We start from the raw sequence: 10,660 nt of genomic DNA, 5'->3' as shown, positions 1-10,660 counted from the left end.
TAGGTCAGTGTATGGGGGGTCAGTGTAGGTGTCAGTGAAGTTGTCAGTGTAAGGGGGGTCAGTGTAGGTATAAGGTAGGTCTGTGTAGTGGTCAGCTAGGTCAGTGTAGGTGTCAGTGTAGTGGTCTTTGTGTAGGGGGCGCAAATTACTTACCTTGCCCCGGGCGCTGACAACCCACGCTACGCCACTGGTCCTAGCAAGAACAAATTGCTTGAGAAGACTGGTTCAGACTGGGTCATGTTGTGTGTTAATTATGGTTAAGTAAACTACTCTGAGGCCTGGTTCACACCTATGCATTTTTTAGTGCATTTTAAGTTTATTCAGAAACACATTACCGTCCATTTAAAATGGTTTCCTACGGGTTCACATTAACATTTTATGGAAAGGGCCAGGGACCAGTAGGTTGTGTTTTTGGTTCCATAGACTTTAATGGAGCAAAAAAATATGTATTTAAAAACGCAAAATGCACCTGGAATATGCATCAACTTAGACATCCCAAGTCACCCGCGAGGTGCGGTAGTCTCCTGCATTTGGGCTGCGGCTCCCTGACACCCACAAGTGCCCTGTGATATCCCGGCTGTCAGCTGTGCCTGTCAGCATATCCCCGAGCATCAGTCTGTGTGAAGAATGGAGCTGATGCTTCCTGTATAGTTCCGCCTCTGTTGTGTCACAGGCGGAGTGATATTAAATGCACTCCGCCTGTGAGAGGAGAGATACAGGAAGCATCGGCTCTGCTTGCTTCCTCCAGCACCACTTCTGTCACACTACGGCGTTGATGTGTCTCAGAGGAGCCAGCATTTCCCGCCAGCAGTACCAGCCAGCAGTACCAGCCAGCAGTCCTAACCAACAGTACCCACCAGCTGTACCCACCAACCGTACTAGCCATCAGTACCCACCAGCAGTACCAGCCAGCTTTACCCACCAGCAATACCAGCCAGCAGTACCCACCAACAGTACCAGCCAGTAGTACCCACTAGCAGTACCAACCAGCAGTACTTGCCAACAGTACCAGCCAGCTGTACCAGCCAGCAGTACCCACCAGCATACCAGCCAGCAGTACCCACCAACAGTACCCGCCAACAGTACCAGCCAGCAGTACCCACCAACAGTGCCAGCCAGCAGTTCACACCAGCAGTACCAGCCAGCTATACCCACCAACAGTACCAGCTAGCATTACCCACCAGCAGAACCAGCCAGCTATACCCACCAGCAGTACCAACCAGCAGTACCAGCCAGCAGTACCCACCAGCAGTACCAGCCAGCATTAACCACATGCAGTACCCACCAGCAGTACCAGCCAGCAGTACCCACCAGCAGTACCAGCCAGCAGTACCCACCAGCAGTACCCACTAGTTGTACCTGTAGAAGTAGAAAAGGTATGTGCATTAGTGTGAGTAAAGTGTTGCAATATTTTTTAATAACTAGTTGTGTTCTGTCATAATAAAATGTCATGTCCTTGTTCATACATGTATGAACAAGGACATGACATTTTCTGGCTGCCTACGTCACATGTGCTAGGGGTGCAACTAGTCCCCAGCACATAATTGTAAGTATCCCAGCATGTGCAGTGTTTCTGACTCCTACCACTTCAAATCACTGAAGTGGTCATGGTGGTTAGAGTGTTCCTTTATTATCTCTCAGAGGAAGTAAACCTCTGCATACTGATTCCATGTCATTTGATCATCCTCTAGTTGTGTTAAATTGGTGGGGGGAGGGGGGGGGGCTTGGAGTGCCACCTCCCTGAAATGAGTTTGCCACCTCCCTGAAATAAGTTTTTGCAGGTTGGGATGTTTGTCAGCTGAAACTTGCATAGGTGTGAACCAGGCCTAAGAGTCACTTAATCTATAGATTGGACAGAGGAGTTTTTTTGTTTTTTTTTGAGTTTTCCATTTTGACAATCAATAAGCTGATCTGTAGAGGTAGAGAATCTCCTAAAACAATCCTGACAGATCCTCCATCTCTAAATACTTTATTGAGACAGTCTCTCATGGGCATTTGCTGCCAGCTGTTTTCTGCTCCCTTTACTGTTATTAACAGAAAATCTGCTGAAAAAAATTCACATGCGCAGAAAGTTGCATTTTGGGGAGTGTTCTGTACATATGTACAACATTTCTGCAGTGTTGTAGTGTTACATGGATGTAACAGGAGTTATGCAGTGTCTAAAGCTTTTACATGCTTACATGCTTTTTGCAAATCCGAGAAACAAATGTCTGGTGCTGAAAAGCCAATGACAGGCATCCCAACCTGCAAAAACTCATTTCAGGGAGGTGGCACTCTGCGCCGCATTACCCCCCCCCCCCCCCATCCCCACTCCCCGCACTAATTTAACACAACTAGAGGAGGATAAAATGAAATGGAATCAGTATACAGAGGTTTACTTCTTCTAAAAGATATTAAAGGAACTCTCTAACCACCATGACCACTTCAGTGATTTGAAGTGGTCTTGGTGGTAGGAGTCAGAAAAACTGCACGTGCTGGGATATTTACAGTTATGTGCTGGGGGCTAGTTGCACCCCTAGCACATATGACTTAGGCAGCCAGAAAATGTTATGTCCTTATTCATACATGTATGAACAAGGACATGACATATTATGACAAAACACAACTAGTTATTAAAAAACATATTGCAACAATTTACACAAGCTAATGCACATACCTTTTCTACTTATTTTGCAGACTGCTAGCGGTTACTGCGGGTGCGGTTACTGCTGGCGGGTACTGCTGGCGGTTACTGCTGGTGGGTAATGCTGGCGGTTACTGCTGGTGGGTACTGCTGGTGCGTAATGCTGGCGGTTACTGCTGGCAGGTAGTGCTGCCGGGTACTGCTGGCGGTTACTGCTGGTGAGTAATAATGGCGATTACTGCTGGCGATTACTGCTGGCAGGTAATGCTGGTGGGTAATGCTGGCCGTTACTGCTGGTGGGTACTGCTGGCGGGTACTTCTGGCGGTTACTGCTGGCTGGTAATGCTGGTGGGTAATGCTGGTGGTTACTGCTGGTGGTTACTGTTGGCGGGTAATGCTGGTGGGTTATGCTGGCAGGTAATTCTTGTCATGCGGGTACTGCTGGAGGAAGCAGCAGCTGCAGTAGAGAGCAGAGTAGCTGCTTCCTGTATGGCTGCTGTCACAGACGGAGTGCATTTCATATTACCCTGCCTGTGACAGAGCCAGAACTATACAAGAAGCAGCGGCTCTGTCACTGACTGCAGACATCCTAAGTCTGTCGCGGCAGCCGGGAGATTGCACAGCACGGAGAGATTTGGGATGTCTGCAATGAAGGACTCACAGATGGAGCCTTAATTGGGAAGGGGGGAATACTATTCTTCAAACTATAGGCTTGAATGATAACATGTCTAATCCACCTTGCAGTTGTGGAGTGAGAGGCAGGAAGCCCTGTATGGGAACCAGGTTACCATGTTTTGGAGCAGGACGTAAAGAGAGAATAATAAAGTTCTGATTAAGGTGGAGTAGGAAACCACCTTGGGGGGAAAGGCAGCCTTAGGCCTCAGGACAACCTAAAGCCTCGTACACACCACTATTTTTTATTTTTCTTCGCTCAACCTAACAGGCTGAGTGAAAAAAACTGACAGCTCAGGTCGGAGCCGCTGTACTAACTATGCAGTGTTAGTACAGTGATCTCCCCTGCTGTTCCATTGCATTTTGACAGGTTGGCGGTTGGCGGTGGGCAGTGGGCACCCCCCCCCCCCCCCCCCGCCAGAACACACTGAGAGCACTGATTGGGAGCTGATCAGCAGACCTGTTTGGTCGGCTTCTGTCAGACCGGGTGCAGTACAGACGGGCCAAATGCCGGCCAATCTCTATTGAACCCGCTGATGCCGTCTGACATTTGGCCCTTGTGTACTAGGCTTTAATCCTATAACACTAGGAAAGGTTCTTTATAGGATAATGTAATTATTTCAGAGACCCAGATCTGATAGCAATGTGGAAGGCCATCTTGTGAGTGAGATTGGATAAGAGTTTAAAGGTGATGGTAGACTAGTTTTCAGAAGCATAGTTAGATGAGTCAAATAGGCCCCTGCCCCTTGGGACCTGGGCTTCAACAGCCAGGCTGTTAAAGCGGAATACTTTACAGGCCCTTGGGACAGAAGATCTAGACCATCCGGAAGGACCAATGGAAAGTCTGCTCAGAGTGAGAGTATGTCCGAGTACCATGTCCTCCTGGGACACCCTCTATCTTGATCCTTGATCATCTGAAGCGAGAGAGTAAAGCTTTGGAGGGGAAAGGTGTAGTTTAGGCTGAATTAATCCAACTGAGTCACCAGAGCATCCACTGCAAAAGCCCAAGGGCCCCTGAACCTTGCAACAACACTGTCCAGGTTGTTGTATATGGATGGCAAAAGGTCCATGTGTGGTATGAATGAGGGGAGCTTATGGATTAAGGAGTCCGAACATGTGAGCAGAGACAGGAATGTCTAGATACTCCAAGCGATAATTTGGATCCAGTGATGAATCCTGAAGATGGATGATCCATTAAAATCTCTGCAGTCCACTGAACATCTACTGACAGAACATGGGCTGACTGATCTTTTAAAAGGAGAGCTTCCAGATAGCCCACTATGTGGATTCCCTAAGGATGAATCAGAGCTGGGACTGGGGTGAGCACCTTGGTGATGATCCAAACTAACGTGGACAGGCTAAAGGGAAAGGCAACAAACTGATAAATGTGCATATTCAGAGCAAAATGCAGGTAGTGTTGATGAAGTGGGATACTGGAAATATGTAAGCAGGCATTCTTGAAATCCAGGACATCCTATGTTGAAGGTAAGCAATGACTTATCTGGCTGGCTCTTACAAATGGGGGTGCCCCCTCATTGTGAAGAAGGCTTGTTCTAAGACTTGGTGGATTTTGTGGCCCAAGCCCTTTGATAAAAGTGAGAACTGGGTTTGGACTAGGAGTCCATTTAAAAAAAAAATATTTTTTACAATTTTTTTTCATAAATTTTCTGAATGTTGCAGTATTTCAATTTTGTAATTATTTTTTAATATTTTTTCCACTTTTTTATTTCAATTGCTATTTTTTATATGTAGACGGGAAGCCTAAGGGAGTCGGGGGATGCAAGAATCTTCTGAGAGTATTCTGTTTGGAATTCGGCTATATGAAGGACATTTTAGAATAACCACAAGGAGGCCTCTTTTGTTGCACAATGGAGCCTAGTCTTCCACTAGCCAACAAAGCTTTTGAGCTTGCAGAAAACCTAATGTGGACCTATAGTGGCCTGTACTCCTCTCTGCTATTCAAGTGGATGTGGAAAATGCTATAAAAGTAGTGCTGGCCTGCTGCATGCTACATAACATTCTAATGGACAAGGAGAGAGTCTCAACTGAACCTGCACCCCCCAACCCCTACACAAAATATTCAGTTCATGGACTTGCGCTCCACGTCAGTGTTATGAATATTAGAAATCAGCTTGTTAATTTTTTAGTTTCCCCAGATGGTCATGTGACCTGGTAAGGCTAATATGTCTAGTTGGATTTCTCCTGATACTGGTTACATTTGAATGTTCTTGAAGGTCTGGGTGTTTCTATAAATATTTTTTTTCCTTTTGAATAAAGTTATTTAAATTATCTTTTTTGTGGTTTTCGTCTCTCACAGCAAGGTTGTGTCTTTTTCAGCTGTGTGAGGTAAAGCATCCACAATACTCCACACGCATGAAAATGTGTGATGTGGTTTTCCATCTGTGTGAGGTAAAGCAGCCATTCCCCATTAAAGAATGGACACATTACCCCCCCACACATTAACATGTGTGATGTAATGTGCAACTTAAAAAAAATCGACAACAACACTATGCCTTTGAAAACCTTTTCTTTTATTCAATTTAAAAAAAATGCAAAAGATTTTTTTAATTTAAAAATGCATTTATATAAACTGTGGCCACAAGAAAAGGCCATAACAAATAACCAACAAGTAAAAAAAAAAACCCTTTTACAAAAAATAAGGTTTCATAAAAAAATAACAAATAAAATTAAAGTTGGTGGTAAGTAAGGTAGGAAGATGTGGATTGGGAGGGATCCATGGTGGGATAGGGATGGTATAAAGGTGAGGTCAGGCGTGGAGGAGGTGCAAGTTGGTGGAAGGAGGGACAGGGAGGAGCAGTGCCTGATGCAGACTAGTGCATGTGTGGACTAGGAGGAGCAGTGCCTAGAAAGCTTCTGTGACGGACGCCTGGCACCCACGTCAAGATACAGCTTCCTCCACTCTGGAACCAGGAACTAGGTAATATAGCTGAATATTGCACCAAAGAACTAGATGACACTAGCTTAGGTACAAACTGGAACTGACTTTACTGTAAACTCACACGGAGTATATACCATACAAAATCAGATTGGCTTGATCACATTATCTTAAACATAGCAAAGGAGAAGTACAGCCAAAGCTTGTCACAGAGCCGGTCCAGGCTCAGGAAAGATTGCGACCATATGGTCGGGATCTGCTCACAGCGATAGACTTCAGTGAGTGCCAGGGGGCAGAACAGAGAGGCAGTGACTGACAGTCACCATCTCTCTGCTCAGGGAGTTTTGAGAACTGAGTGCTGGTGATGTGTGATCGCTCAGTTCTCAATCTTAGAGCTGGCAGGGGACCAATGCAGCATCTGTCCGATGCTGCATCCACCTAGGTAAGTATGATTCTGGAAGAAAAAACAATCCCATACTTCTCTTTTAAACAGTAATATCATCAGTACATCTAATGAACAGCTACCATAAACACATAAACATCCAACAATAGTTTGGTAACGAGGTGAAGTGGACACAATACTAGCAGATAGAAAAAACAATAGGTGATTCAATGGGGATTCCCTCCTAGGAGGCACAATGGAGAATAATAAAATGAGAGAAAGACATCTCAATAACAGATTACACATAACAGCAGGAGACACTAGCATCAGGTTATTTGAAGCTGATTATAATCTTTTGCTTAGATGCTCTGGGTCTAGGGGGTGTTGAAGCATGTAATGCTGGTTTGGGCACAGAAGCCCCAAATCTGTATCCAGGTCCTAGGTTCCCAGAGTCTGTATGTTTTCGAGGAGACATGAACCCGAATCTGAAGAAAAACCACCCAAAATATTCCCTAGGTACACACCTCCCAAAGAATAGAGCCCCCTCAAAAGCCAGGGCCCAAAGTCTGTAGACAAGAAGCTACCCTGCAGTCTCCTCCAAAAGCCCCTGTCCTGGTTGGGTCTGTCACAGTTTCCAACAGGAGAAACTGGATACAGTAGTGGTGGCAGACCACTCCCTTGTGCTGCCCCGAAGGCCAGCACAAAGGCATATATGTTTTCTATGCTTTGCTTCTCCCGACCCACATCAAGCTCCCCAAGAAGCATATATAAGCTACAGCAGAATGTCACTTAGGGATTATTCAGGTCGAGGAAAACATCATTTTCTCTCTTGCCTGATAGCCCTAAGTAGCTCAATTATTCTCTCCTCTGCTTGTGTGGTAATGCCTTCCTTGCTCATGCTAACAATGAGCACATCCACAACCTCTGAAAGATGTTGAATATCATAAAGCCCCCGATAGAACAAAGGGGCACAGTGCTTTACACTTAATAAAAAGATTAAACAATTTTCAAAACCTAACAGTATGTGAAAAAAATAATAATAAAGTCCAAAACACAACGTGTAAGTGCAATCCTATGATCATAGATAGTAGTGATAAATTCAAACCCATGATCAGGCTCTGTGACTTTCATATACAATAACAATGGTACAACATATGTGGTTCATCGGTGTAATATCATTCACATTGGTGTATTAATATAGATGCTATTACGGTACATCAATGAACCACATTGGTGTGGTTGTGGTTGTGGCTGGGTTTAAGGCACTAGCCTCCTCTTCCATATTTTTCTCCTCTGCCTTTGGCTGATGTACTGGCAAGTTGGATGTTGTACTAAAAAGAGTAAATTACATTACAAATAAAAAGAAAAAAAAAAAACATTTACAAAAAATAGATAAAAAGAAAAAATTTAAAAAAAGTGTAAATGTTTTTTTAATTGGTTTTTAACAAAAATGTAAAATTAAAAACATTTCTTGAAAAAAAATAAATTGTTCTTATCAAAAGGTAATCAAAGAATTAAAATGTAAAAAAAACCAAAAAAACATTCCCTCAGGAAACTAAGCTCCGCAGCCATAGGGTGTTGCCTTTGTATGCTTGGGGCTCCACCCCACTGTGCTTCCATTTCTTTATTTAAATCTCTACGAATGCCGTCACGCAGGGACTTCCGCTGATTCTGGAAGATGTCAACAGAAAAAAAAAACACAAAAAAGAGTACATAAGCATTCATACTATAAAAAATTTACATAAACATAGAATCATGCCGACAAATGCGCTTACGTAGATCCTTCTTCTGCCTGCTCTTAAAGTGTTACTAAACCCAGGACCCTGCATTCACTATATTTGGTTTCCCACAGTACAAAGAACAAGGAAATGCAGTTGTTTTAGCAAACATAAACTCCTAAATACCCTTTCTCATCAGCAGTATATAGCAGTCTTGTGACTTCTATAAGTGTCTGATTAAATCTTGTAGGAGGAGCTTTCATTCTGCTTTGGCTGTCCTATGAGGCTGCATGACCTCTGCCTGGACAGTGCTGATTGGCCCTGTGCTGATCACACGCACCCTCCCAAATAAAAAAAAATAAAAACTTTCTAGCAATACACAGCTAACTGAACATGTGCAGAGTGCCTCCTAGGGCTCTGTGCTATCAGCAGATGATCAGAGGGACAGACTCAAACAGCCTTATTACACCATGCGGAGGATTACCCCTTAGGTTCTATAGTGAGTATAACAAGCATTCTTTACTGCATATACAGACAGATTTTACTGATGTGGGTTTAGTAACACTTTAAGACCATCCCAATCCTCAGTCAGGCTCTGTCCAATTTCGTCCCAGATACATTTTAGCTATGTGGTCCACATATCTAGAATGAGACTGGTCTCAAACTTGGCGGTGTATTTGTACAGCTGCGTTTTATGTTTTCTTATGCCCAAGAGTTTCTCCTCTGAACGCGGTTTTGGTGCATTCAGATTTCTGCCTCTAAAAACCTGTGTATACATGGACACATAGGGTAATATAGGGGGGCGTTCAGGGGCTTTAGGAAAAAACACTAAATGCCTATAAAATAACAGTTTGCAAAATGCAGTGTGAATGAGGCCTTAAACTTAATAACTAAATAATACCTAAATATTAATAAAGGATGTGAAATAAGAAAAAAATACTGCGCTACCCTTGTGCAATATATGAAACAATATTCTGATGTGCGATGATTTGTGACATATATCAAATGCTAGAAACCATATTCAATATACAAAATGCAAAAGGTGCACATGCAAACGTGTATACATGCGACAATGTATATTGCTATATATCGTATATATAAATGAATAAATAATAATAAATATAATTATAATGGGTGACTGTCCATAAATTAATGAAGAAAAGGTGCAAAAGTGCTGAATAAAGTCTCTTCAGTGAGGTATACAATGGGTGATAAACTTCAGTGACCCTCCGTTCCACCGCTCTGTGCCCCAAGGTAAGGTAGCTGACTTACCAGAAGTTGTGGATTCTTATGGATTCATATTTGATATATGTCACAAATCATCGCACATCAGAATATTGTTTCATATATTGCACAAGGGTAGCGCAGTATTTTTTTCTTATTTCACATGCATAGATCACTATATACTGTATATAGTGCACTTGACTACTTGCTGCTTCCCGGATACACTATTGCACCTTAGGCACGAGTACTCACCAGTTTCATCATTGCCATATAGCCCACTTCGGTGGATATTTGTTACACGCAGCCATGGATTTATATGATATATTCGAATACGCTGACAATAAAAAGATAGATGTAGACTTACTATTTTCAGGAGGACATACAGAAACCAAAACACCTAACTTGGAACAATTGTTCAAAGTATTGAAAAACAATATGGACAAACAGATCCGCACTTGGTGGGACATCACCACCTTAGAAAAGTATATCAAGGAATATATCACACCCAGGAGACTGAGGTGGGATTTAGCCCCTAACGATGGTATAGAGGATAAAAAATTAGAAGAAGAATGGTATAACTTCTTTAAAGATAGCGAGACCAAACTTCTAGAACTAATAGTAACCAGACGAAAGAAAAAATTAGGAGGCATTAAAGAAAAAATAAAAACCATAAAAAGTAAACTAGAACCTTATGCGCAATCCATGGAATACAAAGAGAGATACAAACACCTTAAAGGATTTTTAGACAAACTGGACAGGGACACACAAAACAAAAAGGGAAAAAAATACCAAAGAGATATTAAGGACTATGAAAACAAATTGGTTTACAAGTGGCAGGAATTACAGGAGGCACCAGAGGTTACCTCCAGGGATTCATCCCCAGCTAGAGAACAGCAGGACCAACACGAAGGAATAATTAATACCCCGCTGAGGCCTACACAGCCAGGTATTCAGAAGAAAAACAACACACCTGGAGGTCCCCACCCGGCAGGAACACTCAAACACCCACCTACCACCTATTACAATAGCTCTCAGTATAGGGATAATGGACAGGGGAACCACCACCAACCTAATTACCCCAATCAATCCTACCCACGGGATTTTCAACACAGGGGATATGGCAACCTACCAGGACCCCCCACAAT

The sequence above is a fragment of the Pelophylax lessonae genome (assembly GCF_965119305.1).
Source record: "Pelophylax lessonae genome assembly, chromosome: 5".
NCBI lineage: Eukaryota > Metazoa > Chordata > Amphibia > Anura > Ranidae > Pelophylax > Pelophylax lessonae.
This window is presented reverse-complemented; position numbering follows the sequence as displayed.